Source organism: Oncorhynchus kisutch, linkage group LG5, assembly GCF_002021735.2.
Source record: "Oncorhynchus kisutch isolate 150728-3 linkage group LG5, Okis_V2, whole genome shotgun sequence".
Lineage (NCBI taxonomy): Eukaryota > Metazoa > Chordata > Actinopteri > Salmoniformes > Salmonidae > Oncorhynchus > Oncorhynchus kisutch.
In genome coordinates, this window is record NC_034178.2 from 38,026,051 (window position 1) to 38,036,940 (window position 10,890).

Here is a 10,890-nt window from a genome sequence, read left to right on the forward strand (position 1 = left end):
TGGAAGCAAGTCCCCACAGCAATGTTCCAACATCTAGTGGAAAGCCTTCCCAGAAAAGTGGAGACTGTTATAGCAGCAAAGGGGGGACCAACTACATATTAATGGCCATGATTTTGGAATGAGATGTTTGACGAGCAGGTATCCACATACTTTTGTTCATGTAGTATATATAAACTAAATCAAAACAAGATCCTATAAGATACCAGGAGTATTTTAAGAAACAAAAAGAAAGATACCTCAAGGGAAAAGAAAGTGCTGAACTGAAACGCATTTCACAACTTTCCCAGTGAGGGAAAAAAAGGCGGAAATAGAAAATAAACCAAAGAAACAACAGATCAACTATCCAGAAATATGTGGTCATGGAGTCATACCTGTCAAGGAACACACTCACCTGAAGTCTTACAGCTACAGAATGATGACCTACCTGAGTGAGCACACACCTGTCTCATGAGTCGGAATCAATATACTGCAGCCAGTGTACAATATTTTGTTTCATTTCAGCCAGTGTTTCCAACCTTGTACATGTATTTCTGTCTAATGCAATGAATCCCAAAATGTTTCTAAAATATGCTTTTTGAGGTTTTGAATGGTATGTTCTATATATTCAAAAGAATTCAACATGTACAACTGTGTCATTAAAATGTTTTTCGCAGTTTTATATGCAATGTCATTTCCACCGCACTCTGTCATTACCACCACACTCTGTCATTTCCACCACACTCTGTCATTACCACCACACTCTGTCATTACCACCACACTCTGTCATTACCACACCACTCTGTCATTACCACACCACTCTGTCATTACCACCACGCTCTGTCATTACCACCACACTCTGTCATTACCACCACACTCTGTCATTACCACACCACTCTGTCATTACCACCACACTCTGTCATTACCACCACACTCTGTCATTACCACCACACTCTGTCATTACCACACCACTCTGTCATTACCACCACACTCTGTCATTACCACACCACTCTGTCATTACCACCACACTCTGTCATTACCACCGCACTCTGTCATTACCACACCACTCTGTCATTACCACCACACTCTGTCATTACCACACCACTCTGTCATTACCACCACACTCTGTCATTACCACCACACTCTGTCATTACCACACCACTCTGTCATTACCACCACACTCTGTCATTACCACACCACTCTGTCATTACCACCACACTCTGTCATTACCACCACACTCTGTCATTACCACCACACTCTGTCATTACCACCACACAGTCTTTCCCACCACTGTACATTTTGTTGAGGGAAAGGGGTATTAAATTACAATTGATATTGATGATGTGAACCGTATATGCTTTCAATAATTAAAAAAATAAGATTTGATGTGTTAAATACATGTTTCATCAAGGCATACATGGACATTTAGACATGAGAATGATGAATACATATAATTAAGAAAACTTCCAAATCGTAAAAAAACATGATTTAAAACAAATTCATGTGAAATGTTATTTAAAATACCTTAGGCACAAGTTCTGTCATTTCCTTTTCAACTAAAATAGCACAGTACAGTATATGACATGGTGGAAATGACATTTCCCCTCAGGTATTTGGGGAAACAGATCATATTTACTCTTTTAAGAATATAAAATATTTGTATGGTCTCAGCCACTATTAGATCTTGTTTCCAGACAGAAGAAAATATTCAGATAGATAAAAAGCAGTTTCAAGAGGTTTCATTTTCAAAAACATTTAACATCCAAAAGTGCCCGTATTTGCAAAATCAACCTGATACAGTGCCTTAAGAATTGTACATTAGCGTAGACCTTTCCTGTGGCAGAGGCCACAGAGCGGGAAGACATAGAGGAGGCAGTGGTGGAGGCTCCCTCCTCCTCAAAGGGGTTATGTGGCGGAACTGCTTGTTCATCAAAATGTAAATGAGGGGGTTGTACAGGGCTGAGCTCTTGGCAAAGAAGGCCGGAACTGTCATGCACATGGGTCCGAAAGGTAAGTCCCTGGTGGGTGAAGACGTACACAAACATGCTAGCACCCAGCCCACCATAAAGGAGCTAACCATCATGATGTCCATACAGGTGACCTCTCTCGCAGCCTTCTGGTGTGTTTCAGACTCCTGCTGGGCAGAAGTAGCCTCCTTGACGACGCAGAGCAGGTTGCCGAAGGAGATGATGACCAGGGGAATGGTGAAGTGTCAGATGAACATGTAGATGACAAAATAATCGTTTTTGACCTCTGGTGTAACAGTCAATACCGCGTGAGCACTGCATGCCCTCTGGGATGTAAACGTGATCAGCCAAACAGAGGGGGCACGGAACCAGCAGCAGTCATCACCCAGGTGAATGCCACACCTGTGATGGCATGGCTCTCCCTGAAGCAGAAGTTGGAGATAGGCTTGCAGACGACAAACCACCTTTGATAGCCATCACCACCAGGAACTAGCGGGCATTCTGACCGTCGTGGGTAAAAGCCCTCAATTGTGCAGCCGAAGGCAAAGTAGCCGTTCATGGAGGTGTAGAGCGTGGTGGTGAAACTGCTAAACACTGTGGAGAGATCGGCCACAGCCAGGTTGACCGAGGGTGGAGTTGAGGGCCGTCCGCAGGTTCTTCTGTTTCACGGTGACGTAGAGTATGAGGAAGTTGATGGGAAAGCAGGCGATGATGAGGAAGAACATGTATACGGACAGACATGCATAGTCCCAGGGCTCAGCCAGGTAGTACTGAGGTAACTCATAGGGGCTCCACACCACTCCTATAGCGTTGGACATAGGGATATAGAATTTGGGTCCCTCTGTGCCTTCCATGGTTGCTGTGTCTGTGTAGAGTCTGTGGGTGTACGTGGGTAACCCTTAAGGGGTCCTGGGAAGGTGGTACTGGGATATTCTGAGATATCCACTGAGCACTGACCCCAATGGTTAGCCTTATAAAGTGGCTCACCTGATTACCAGGACTGATGTTGCGGCATTAATTGATGAATTGATCAATAATCTGTGCTGCTTTGAGTTGACAAGCAACTGATCAGAATATTAGGGTTAATATGTCCATCATCATTAATCCGACTGTGCTCTGAACTAGCTACTCATCAAGTTATTCACATTATTAGGGATATTATTAGGGTTATTATGGCTAATAGGAGGATACCTGTCAATCATCATTAGAATAATTGGTCTAAATTGACAACACTGTGTGTGTTGGAATCTTCACTGAGAGTCAATTATTCAGATTTACAGTAAAAGCCTGCAATGTGCTTTGTCCTACTCCCTTTCCCCCCCAACAATGGCATATTTTGAGAATTTACAATAGCGGCTGTTTTCCACACATTTTGGATAAGCAATTAAGAATCACCATAGGGAGTTTGAATTGTGTTTAATTACAGTGCAGTGTACCTCATTGCTCCTGGCAGGGAATTAAACTCAGACAGTTTTTGTAACATGATAATTCAAATGAAATCAATGTACCTTTTAGTGACAATTAAAAATACCTTTCCTATATATTCAAGATCAGTTAACATAATACCGGCATACTTGGAAATATTGCATTGGTCACTTTTAGTTTAAATTGCAATGTCATTTTCAGAATAAACACCCTTAATAACAATGATATGAAAACAATATGTTGAAGTGTTTCAATGGTAAGACAGGGCCCGGTTTCCCAAAAGCATCTTAAGGCTAAGTTAATCCTAGAACCATAGGATCCTACTCTAACGATGAACTTAACCTTAAGATACTTTTGGGAAACCGGGCCCAGGAATGTTTAGGTTGCGTATGGTACCCCAAATGAACATGTGTTTCTTGTTTGTACTCAAGTAGGTGTCAGAGTGCCATCTTATGGTCAACATGTGAAATCACATCCACCATGTATGTGATGTGACCTATCCCAGTGTTTTGCCTGGACATGCCAGAATTGTACTGTGCTGGTGGCAGGGTACCTCAACCGTACCCTGTAAGGCAAGGTACCTCAACCGAATTTGGTCCGCTGGTGGTTTTATTTAGCCCCCCCAAGTTTTCTGAGCAAAACAATATATATATATATAATTAGCATTTTTTTATTGTTGGACATTAATGGGATGAATGAGAACACTAGAGGTTTTCCATGTAGCTAGTTTATTAGAATGGGATGTTGCCCATTCTCGTTCAAGGCCATTGGTAGGGAATGACCTATCTGTCTCTGTCACTAGGAGTGGTGTCTGTAAATTCACAGATTAATATCATCTGTGGTAGCTATTTTACTGCATGGTAGGAGCCACGGCTGAGTGTTCTTCTCTGCAGCACTTCACAAGCCTTATTTATAGAGCATGATTCCACAGCCCTGGGACACTTCTCACAGATGGAGACAATGCGCCTTCTGCTGTTGATCAAAACAATGGACAGGTCTTTCGGTGAGATATGGTGCGACAGGGTTTCAGTCTTTAACATAAAAATGTCAAAAATGTACAATGCTAAAAAAAGATGACTTTACACCACATATGTTTCTGCTTTGGCTCGCCATTTGGTCCTTCCACTCCACGCTGAGGGCTTTCAAAGGACACGAGAGTCACGGCTCAGCATGACTTCACTTGACACCTGTCTACACTCTTTGTGACCATTAGAGAGCGGCCCCTGTCTAGATAAACTCTTGGAAAACGACAGAAAAGCAAAGGAATATTGTTGGTGTTTGGGAGGCTTGGTTGACTGATAAATGATTTGGTGAATTATATGAAAAGGTTCTCTCTCTATATGTGAGGATGGTGTTGGTGTGGTGAGATACAGTGATTTCAGTAAAAACACTGATTCACCTCTTTTCCCTCTGTATGAATGAACAAAGGAAGTCTCTCTCACTCCAGTACTGTCTCCTGTGTCAGGGAGTTACAGCCCCACAACTGCACTTAACGCTTCTCACATAGTCCACATAAATCACCAGATGAAAGGCCTTATTTGTCATGTAGTGTGTTAGAGATAAAGATGAAATGTGCAGGAGGTGTCTAATAAATCTTGGGCTACCAGTTGCAGAGGTTTTCAGAGAAAACGCATACAAATGTAAATAGTGCAGGCATTTTCTCACAGCAGTTCATCTTTGCTCAGTAGGGGAGAATGTCCAGCCAAAGGGTTAGTTGAGCCACCCCTTGTTTCTAGGAAACCATACACAAAACGAATCATGTGACCAAATCTTTAGGAAGAGGTCATAATTTAAAGGAGTCTGTGAAGGAAGAAATCACGAGGGGAAAGTGGTATGCAATCTTAAGTCCAAATTTTTTTTTACACAAAGTCAAATCAATTTGTACTATACTATAGGTTTCATGATGCTTGTATCTAAACCAAAGTAAATTGTTTTAAGATTGTTTTGTACATCAATTGGGGTCTCTATAAGCTTCAATATGAGGTCATAAACCTGGCATTAAAGTGCATCCTTGTAGCTGTGTGGGCTAATATAGTCAAAATGTTTGCCCTGGGGCAAGTTGAGCCAATGGTCACCATACCCAATGCAAATGATTACATTTAGTCATTTTTATGCATAATATGCATAGTATTTTTGCAATGTGTCATGCATGTGAACTCATTTTTGTTTGTACAGAGCAGACATTATCATGCCACCTGTACACAAACATAAAACAAGCAGGGGTCTTGCCCCCCATGATGTTATTGAGAGATCAGCCAAGGAAGTCAGAGAAGGGAAGAAGTCCATTCGAGTAGCAGCAAGGGATTCAAAAATAGGCCTTATGACACTGAAGAGGAACATTAACATAAAATAAACATGTACCTGTGTGAAAGAGAGGCTGTGGTCGACTAGCAGGAAGACAAGGTCTTATCTGATGACATGGAGTCTGAGCTTGATAATGAAAGGCTGTGGTAGACTAGCAGGAAGACACAAGGTCTTATCTGATGACATGGAGTCTGAGCTTGATAATGAAAGGCTGTGGTAGACTAGCAGGAAGACACAAGGTCTTATCTGATGACATGGAGTCTGAGCTTGATAATGAAAGGCTGTGATAGACTAGCAGGAAGACACAAGGTCTTATCTGATGACATGGAGTCTGAGCTTGATAATGAGAGGCTGTGGTAGACTAGCAGGAAGACACAAGGTCTTATCTGATGACATGGAGTCTGAGCTTGATAATGAAAGGTTGTGGTAGACTAGCAGGAAGACACAAGGTCTTATCTGATGACATGGAGTCTGAGCTTGATAATGAAAGGCTGTGGTAGACTAGCAGGAAGACACAAGGTCTTATCTGATGACATGGAGTCTGAGCTTGATAATGAAAGGCTGTGGTAGACTAGCAGGAAGACACAAGGTCTTATCTGATGACATGGAGTCTGAGCTTGATAATGAGAGGCTGTGGTAGAGTAGCAGGAAGACACAAGGTCTTATCTGATGACATGGAGTCTGAGCTTGATAATGAAAGGCTGTGATAGACTAGCAGGAAGACACAAGGTCTTATCTGATGACATGGAGTCTGAGCTTGATAATGAAAGGCTGTGGTAGACTAGCAGGAAGACACAAGGTCTTATCTGATGACATGGAGTCTGAGCTTGATAATGAAAGGTTGTGGTAGACTAGCAGGAAGACACAAGGTCTTATCTGATGACATGGAGTCTGAGCTTGATAATGAGAGGCTGTGGTAGACTAGCAGGAAGACACAAGGTCTTATCTGATGACATGGAGTCTGAGCTTGATAATGAAAGGCTGTGATAGACTAGCAGGAAGACACAAGGTCTTATCTGATGACATGGAGTCTGAGCTTGATAATGAAAGGCTGTGGTAGACTAGCAGGAAGACAAGGTCTTATCTGATGACATGGAGTCTGAGCTTGATAATGAAAGGTTGTGGTAGACTAGCAGGAAGACACAAGGTCTTATCTGATGACATGGAGTCTGAGCTTGATAATGAAAGGCTGTGGTAGACTAGCAGGAAGACACAAGGTCTTATCTGATGACATGGAGTCTGAGCTTGATAATGAAAGGCTGTGGTAGACTAGCAGGAAGACACAAGGTCTTATCTGATGACATGGAGTCTGAGCTTGATAATGAAAGGCTGTGGTCGACTAGCAGGAAGACACAAGGTCTTATCTGATGACATGGAGTCTGAGCTTGATAATGAAAGGCTGTGGTAGACTAGCAGGAAGACACAAGGTCTTATCTGATGACATGGAGTCTGAGCTTGATAATGAAAGGTTGTGGTAGACTAGCAGGAAGACACAAGGTCTTATCTGATGACATGGAGTCTGAGCTTGATAATGAAAGGCTGTGGTAGACTAGCAGGAAGACACAAGGTCTTATCTGATGACATGGAGTCTGAGCTTGATAATGAAAGGTTGTGGTAGACTAGCAGGAAGACACAAGGTCTTATCTGATGACATGGAGTCTGAGCTTGATAATGAAAGGCTGTGGTAGACTAGCAGGAAGACACAAGGTCTTATCTGATGACATGGAGTCTGAGCTTGATAATGAGAGGCTGTGGTAGAGTAGCAGGAAGACACAAGGTCTTATCTGATGACATGGAGTCTGAGCTTGATAATGAAAGGCTGTGGTAGACTAGCAGGAAGACACAAGGTCTTATCTGATGACATGGAGTCTGAGCTTGATAATGAAAGGCTGTGATAGACTAGCAGGAAGACACAAGGTCTTATCTGATGACATGGAGTCTGAGCTTGATAATGAGAGGCTGTGGTAGACTAGCAGGAAGACACAAGGTCTTATCTGATGACATGGAGTCTGAGCTTGATAATGAAAGGCTGTGGTAGACTAGCAGGAAGACACAAGGTCTTATCTGATGACATGGAGTCTGAGCTTGATAATGAAAGGCTGTGGTAGACTAGCAGGAAGACACAAGGTCTTATCTGATGACATGGAGTCTGAGCTTGATAATGAAAGGCTGTGGTAGACTAGCAGGAAGACACAAGGTCTTATCTGATAACATGGAGTCTGAGCTTGATAATGAAAGGCTGTGGTAGACTAGCAGGAAGACACAAGGTCTTATCTGATGACATGGAGTCTGAGCTGAGCTGGGCTTATAGTAGCCTCAAATGCAAAGAACTTGCCCACGAACTGGCCCAGACACCTGTTCAAGAAATGGAAGGGTAAGTTACATTGAACAGAGAGATCTATATCTAAATGTAGGCACACATTTAAGATATAAAATATACCACACCCCCATTCCATTAAACATGTATCTACCAGCATCCACTGTCACAGGAAGCCCCTACCCACTTACCCCAAGGCGGCTCAACTTACCCTGTCCCTATGGTCAACTTAACCCATACCCGGGTTGTGCCAAGAGACCACTTTATTTTGGACAAGCTATGTTTTTGAAAACTGTTAGGTTTACATGAATTCTGACTTTTCCAGGGATACACAACATCCTGAAATACACTGAGTGAACAAAACGTTAGGAACATTGAGTTGCATGGACTCCACAAGTTGTCGAAAGCATTCCACAGGGATGCTGGCCCATGTTGACTCCAATGCTTCAAGTTGGCTGGCTGTCCTTTGGGTGGGGGGACCATTCTTTATACACACGGGAAACTATTGAGTTTGAAAAATCCAGCAGCGTTGCAGTTCTTGACACACTCAAACCGGTGTGCCTGGCACATACTACCATACCCTGTTCAAAGGAACTTATGTGTTTTGTCTTGCCCATTCACCCTCTGAATGGCCCACATACACAATCTCAATTGTCTCAAGGCTTAAAAATTATTCTTTAACCTGTTTCCTTCCCTTCATCTACACTGATTGAAGTGGATTTAACAGGTGACATCAGTCAGGGATCATAGCTTTTACCTGGTCAGTCTATGTCAGGGCTGCCCAACCCTCTTCCTGGAGATCTACTGTCCTGTAGGTTTTCAGTCTAAGCCTCATTTAGAGTACCTGATTCAGCTAGTTAAGGTCTTGTTGAGCAGCTAATTAGTAGAATCAGCTGTGTTAAATTAGGGTTGGACTGAACCCCCACAGGACGGTAGATCTCCAGGAATAGGGTTGGGCAGCCCAGGTCTATGTCATTAAAAGATCAGGTGTTCCTAAAGTTTTGTACACTCAGGGTCTATGTAGATATCTTGTTAGAAAGAATACTATATTTCCCTTGACGTAGTAATGCTGAATGTAAAGAACGTCTGAACATACCTCACTCGCCCATACAGTGCCTTGCGAAAGTATTCGGCCCCCTTGAACTTTGCGACCTTTTGCCACATTTCAGGCTTCAAACATAAAGATATAAAACTGTATTTTTTTGTGAAGAATCAACAACAAGTGGGACACAATCATGAAGTGGAACGACATTTATTGGATATTTCAAACTTTTTTAACAAATCTAAAACTGAAAAAGTTAATACTTTGTAGCGCCACCTTTTGCTGCGAATACAGCTGTAAGTCGCTTGGGGTATGTCTCTATCAGTTTTGCACATCGAGAGACTGAATTTTTTCCCCATTCCTCCTTGCAAAACAGCTCGAGCTCAGTGAGGTTGGATGGAGAGCATTTGTGAACAGCAGTTTTCAGTTCTTTCCACAGATTCTCGATTAGATTCAGGTCTGGACTTTGACTTGGCCATTCTAACACCTGGATATGTTTATTTTTGAACCATTCCATTGTAGATTTTGCTTTATGTTTTGGATCATTGTCTTGTTGGAAGACAAATCTCCATCCCAGTCTCAGGTCTTTTGCAGACTCCATCAGGTTTTCTTCCAGAATGGTCCTGTATTTGGCTCCATCCATCTTCCCATCAATTTTAACCATCTTCCCTGTCCCTGCTGAAGAAAAGCAGGCCCAAACCATGATGCTGCCACCACCATGTTTGACAGTGGGGATGGTGTGTTCAGCTGTGTTGCTTTTACGCTAAACATAACGTTTTGCATTGTTGCCAAAAAGTTCAATTTTGGTTTCATCTGACCAGAGCACCTTCGTCCACATGTTTGGTGTGTCTCCCAGGTGGCTTGTGGCAAACTTTAAACAACACTTTTTATGGATATCTTTAAGAAATGGCTTTCTTGCCACTCTTCCATAAAGGCCAGATTTGTGCAATATACGACTGATTGTTGTCCTATGGACAGAGTCTCCCACCTCAGCTGTAGATCTCTGCAGTTCATCCAGAGTGATCCTGGGCCTCTTGGCTGCATCTCTGATCAGTCTTCTCCTTGTATGAGCTGAAAGTTTAGCGGGACGGCCAGGTCTTGGTAGATTTGCAGTGGTCTGATACTCCTTCCATTTCAATATTATCGTTTGCACAGTGCTCCTTGGGATGTTTAAAGCTTGGGAAATCTTTTTGTATCCAAATCCGGCTTTAAACTTCTCCACAACAGTATCTCGGACCTGCCTGGTGTGTTCCTTGTTCTTCATGATGCTCTCTGCGCTTTTAACGGACCTCTGAGACTATCACAGTGCAGGTGCATTTATACGGAGACTTGATTACACACAGGTGGATTGTATTTATCATCATTAGTCATTTAGGTCAACATTGGATCCTTCAGAGATCCTCACTGAACTTCTGGAGAGAGTTTGCTGCACTGAAAGTAAAGGGGCTGAATAATTTTGCACGCCCAATTTTTCCGTTTTTGATTTGTTAAAAAAGTTTGAAATATCCAATAAATGTCGTTCCACTTCATGATTGTGTCCCACTTGTTGATTCTTCACAAAAGAATACAGTTTTATATCTTTATGTTTGAAGCCTGAAATGTGGCAAAAGGTCACACAGTTCAAGGGGGCCAAATACTTTCGCAAGGCACTGTATATAATGCCTGAATCCCCAGGCTGCTAGTTTTTACACAGGATTTTGTTCAGTTAGCCACATAGAAATATGTATAGGGATGATGATGACCTGTAGCCTCTCCCAATGAGAAGGTAGTTTCATTGCCTCTGGACACTGGCCTGCACATTGTGTACGTACCTTTTCATATCGTCGCAATTCAGTTGAACCAGGGTCTTATCCAGGGAA

The 10,890-nt window shown here is 42.5% G+C and overlaps 1 pseudogene; it reads right to left on the bottom strand.

The window, feature by feature from the left end:
* Nucleotides 1-365: 365 nt before the first annotated feature.
* Nucleotides 366-2,797, bottom strand: LOC109891529 (rhodopsin, freshwater form-like; annotated as a pseudogene).
* Between the last annotated feature and the right edge of the window lie 8,093 nt (nucleotides 2,798-10,890).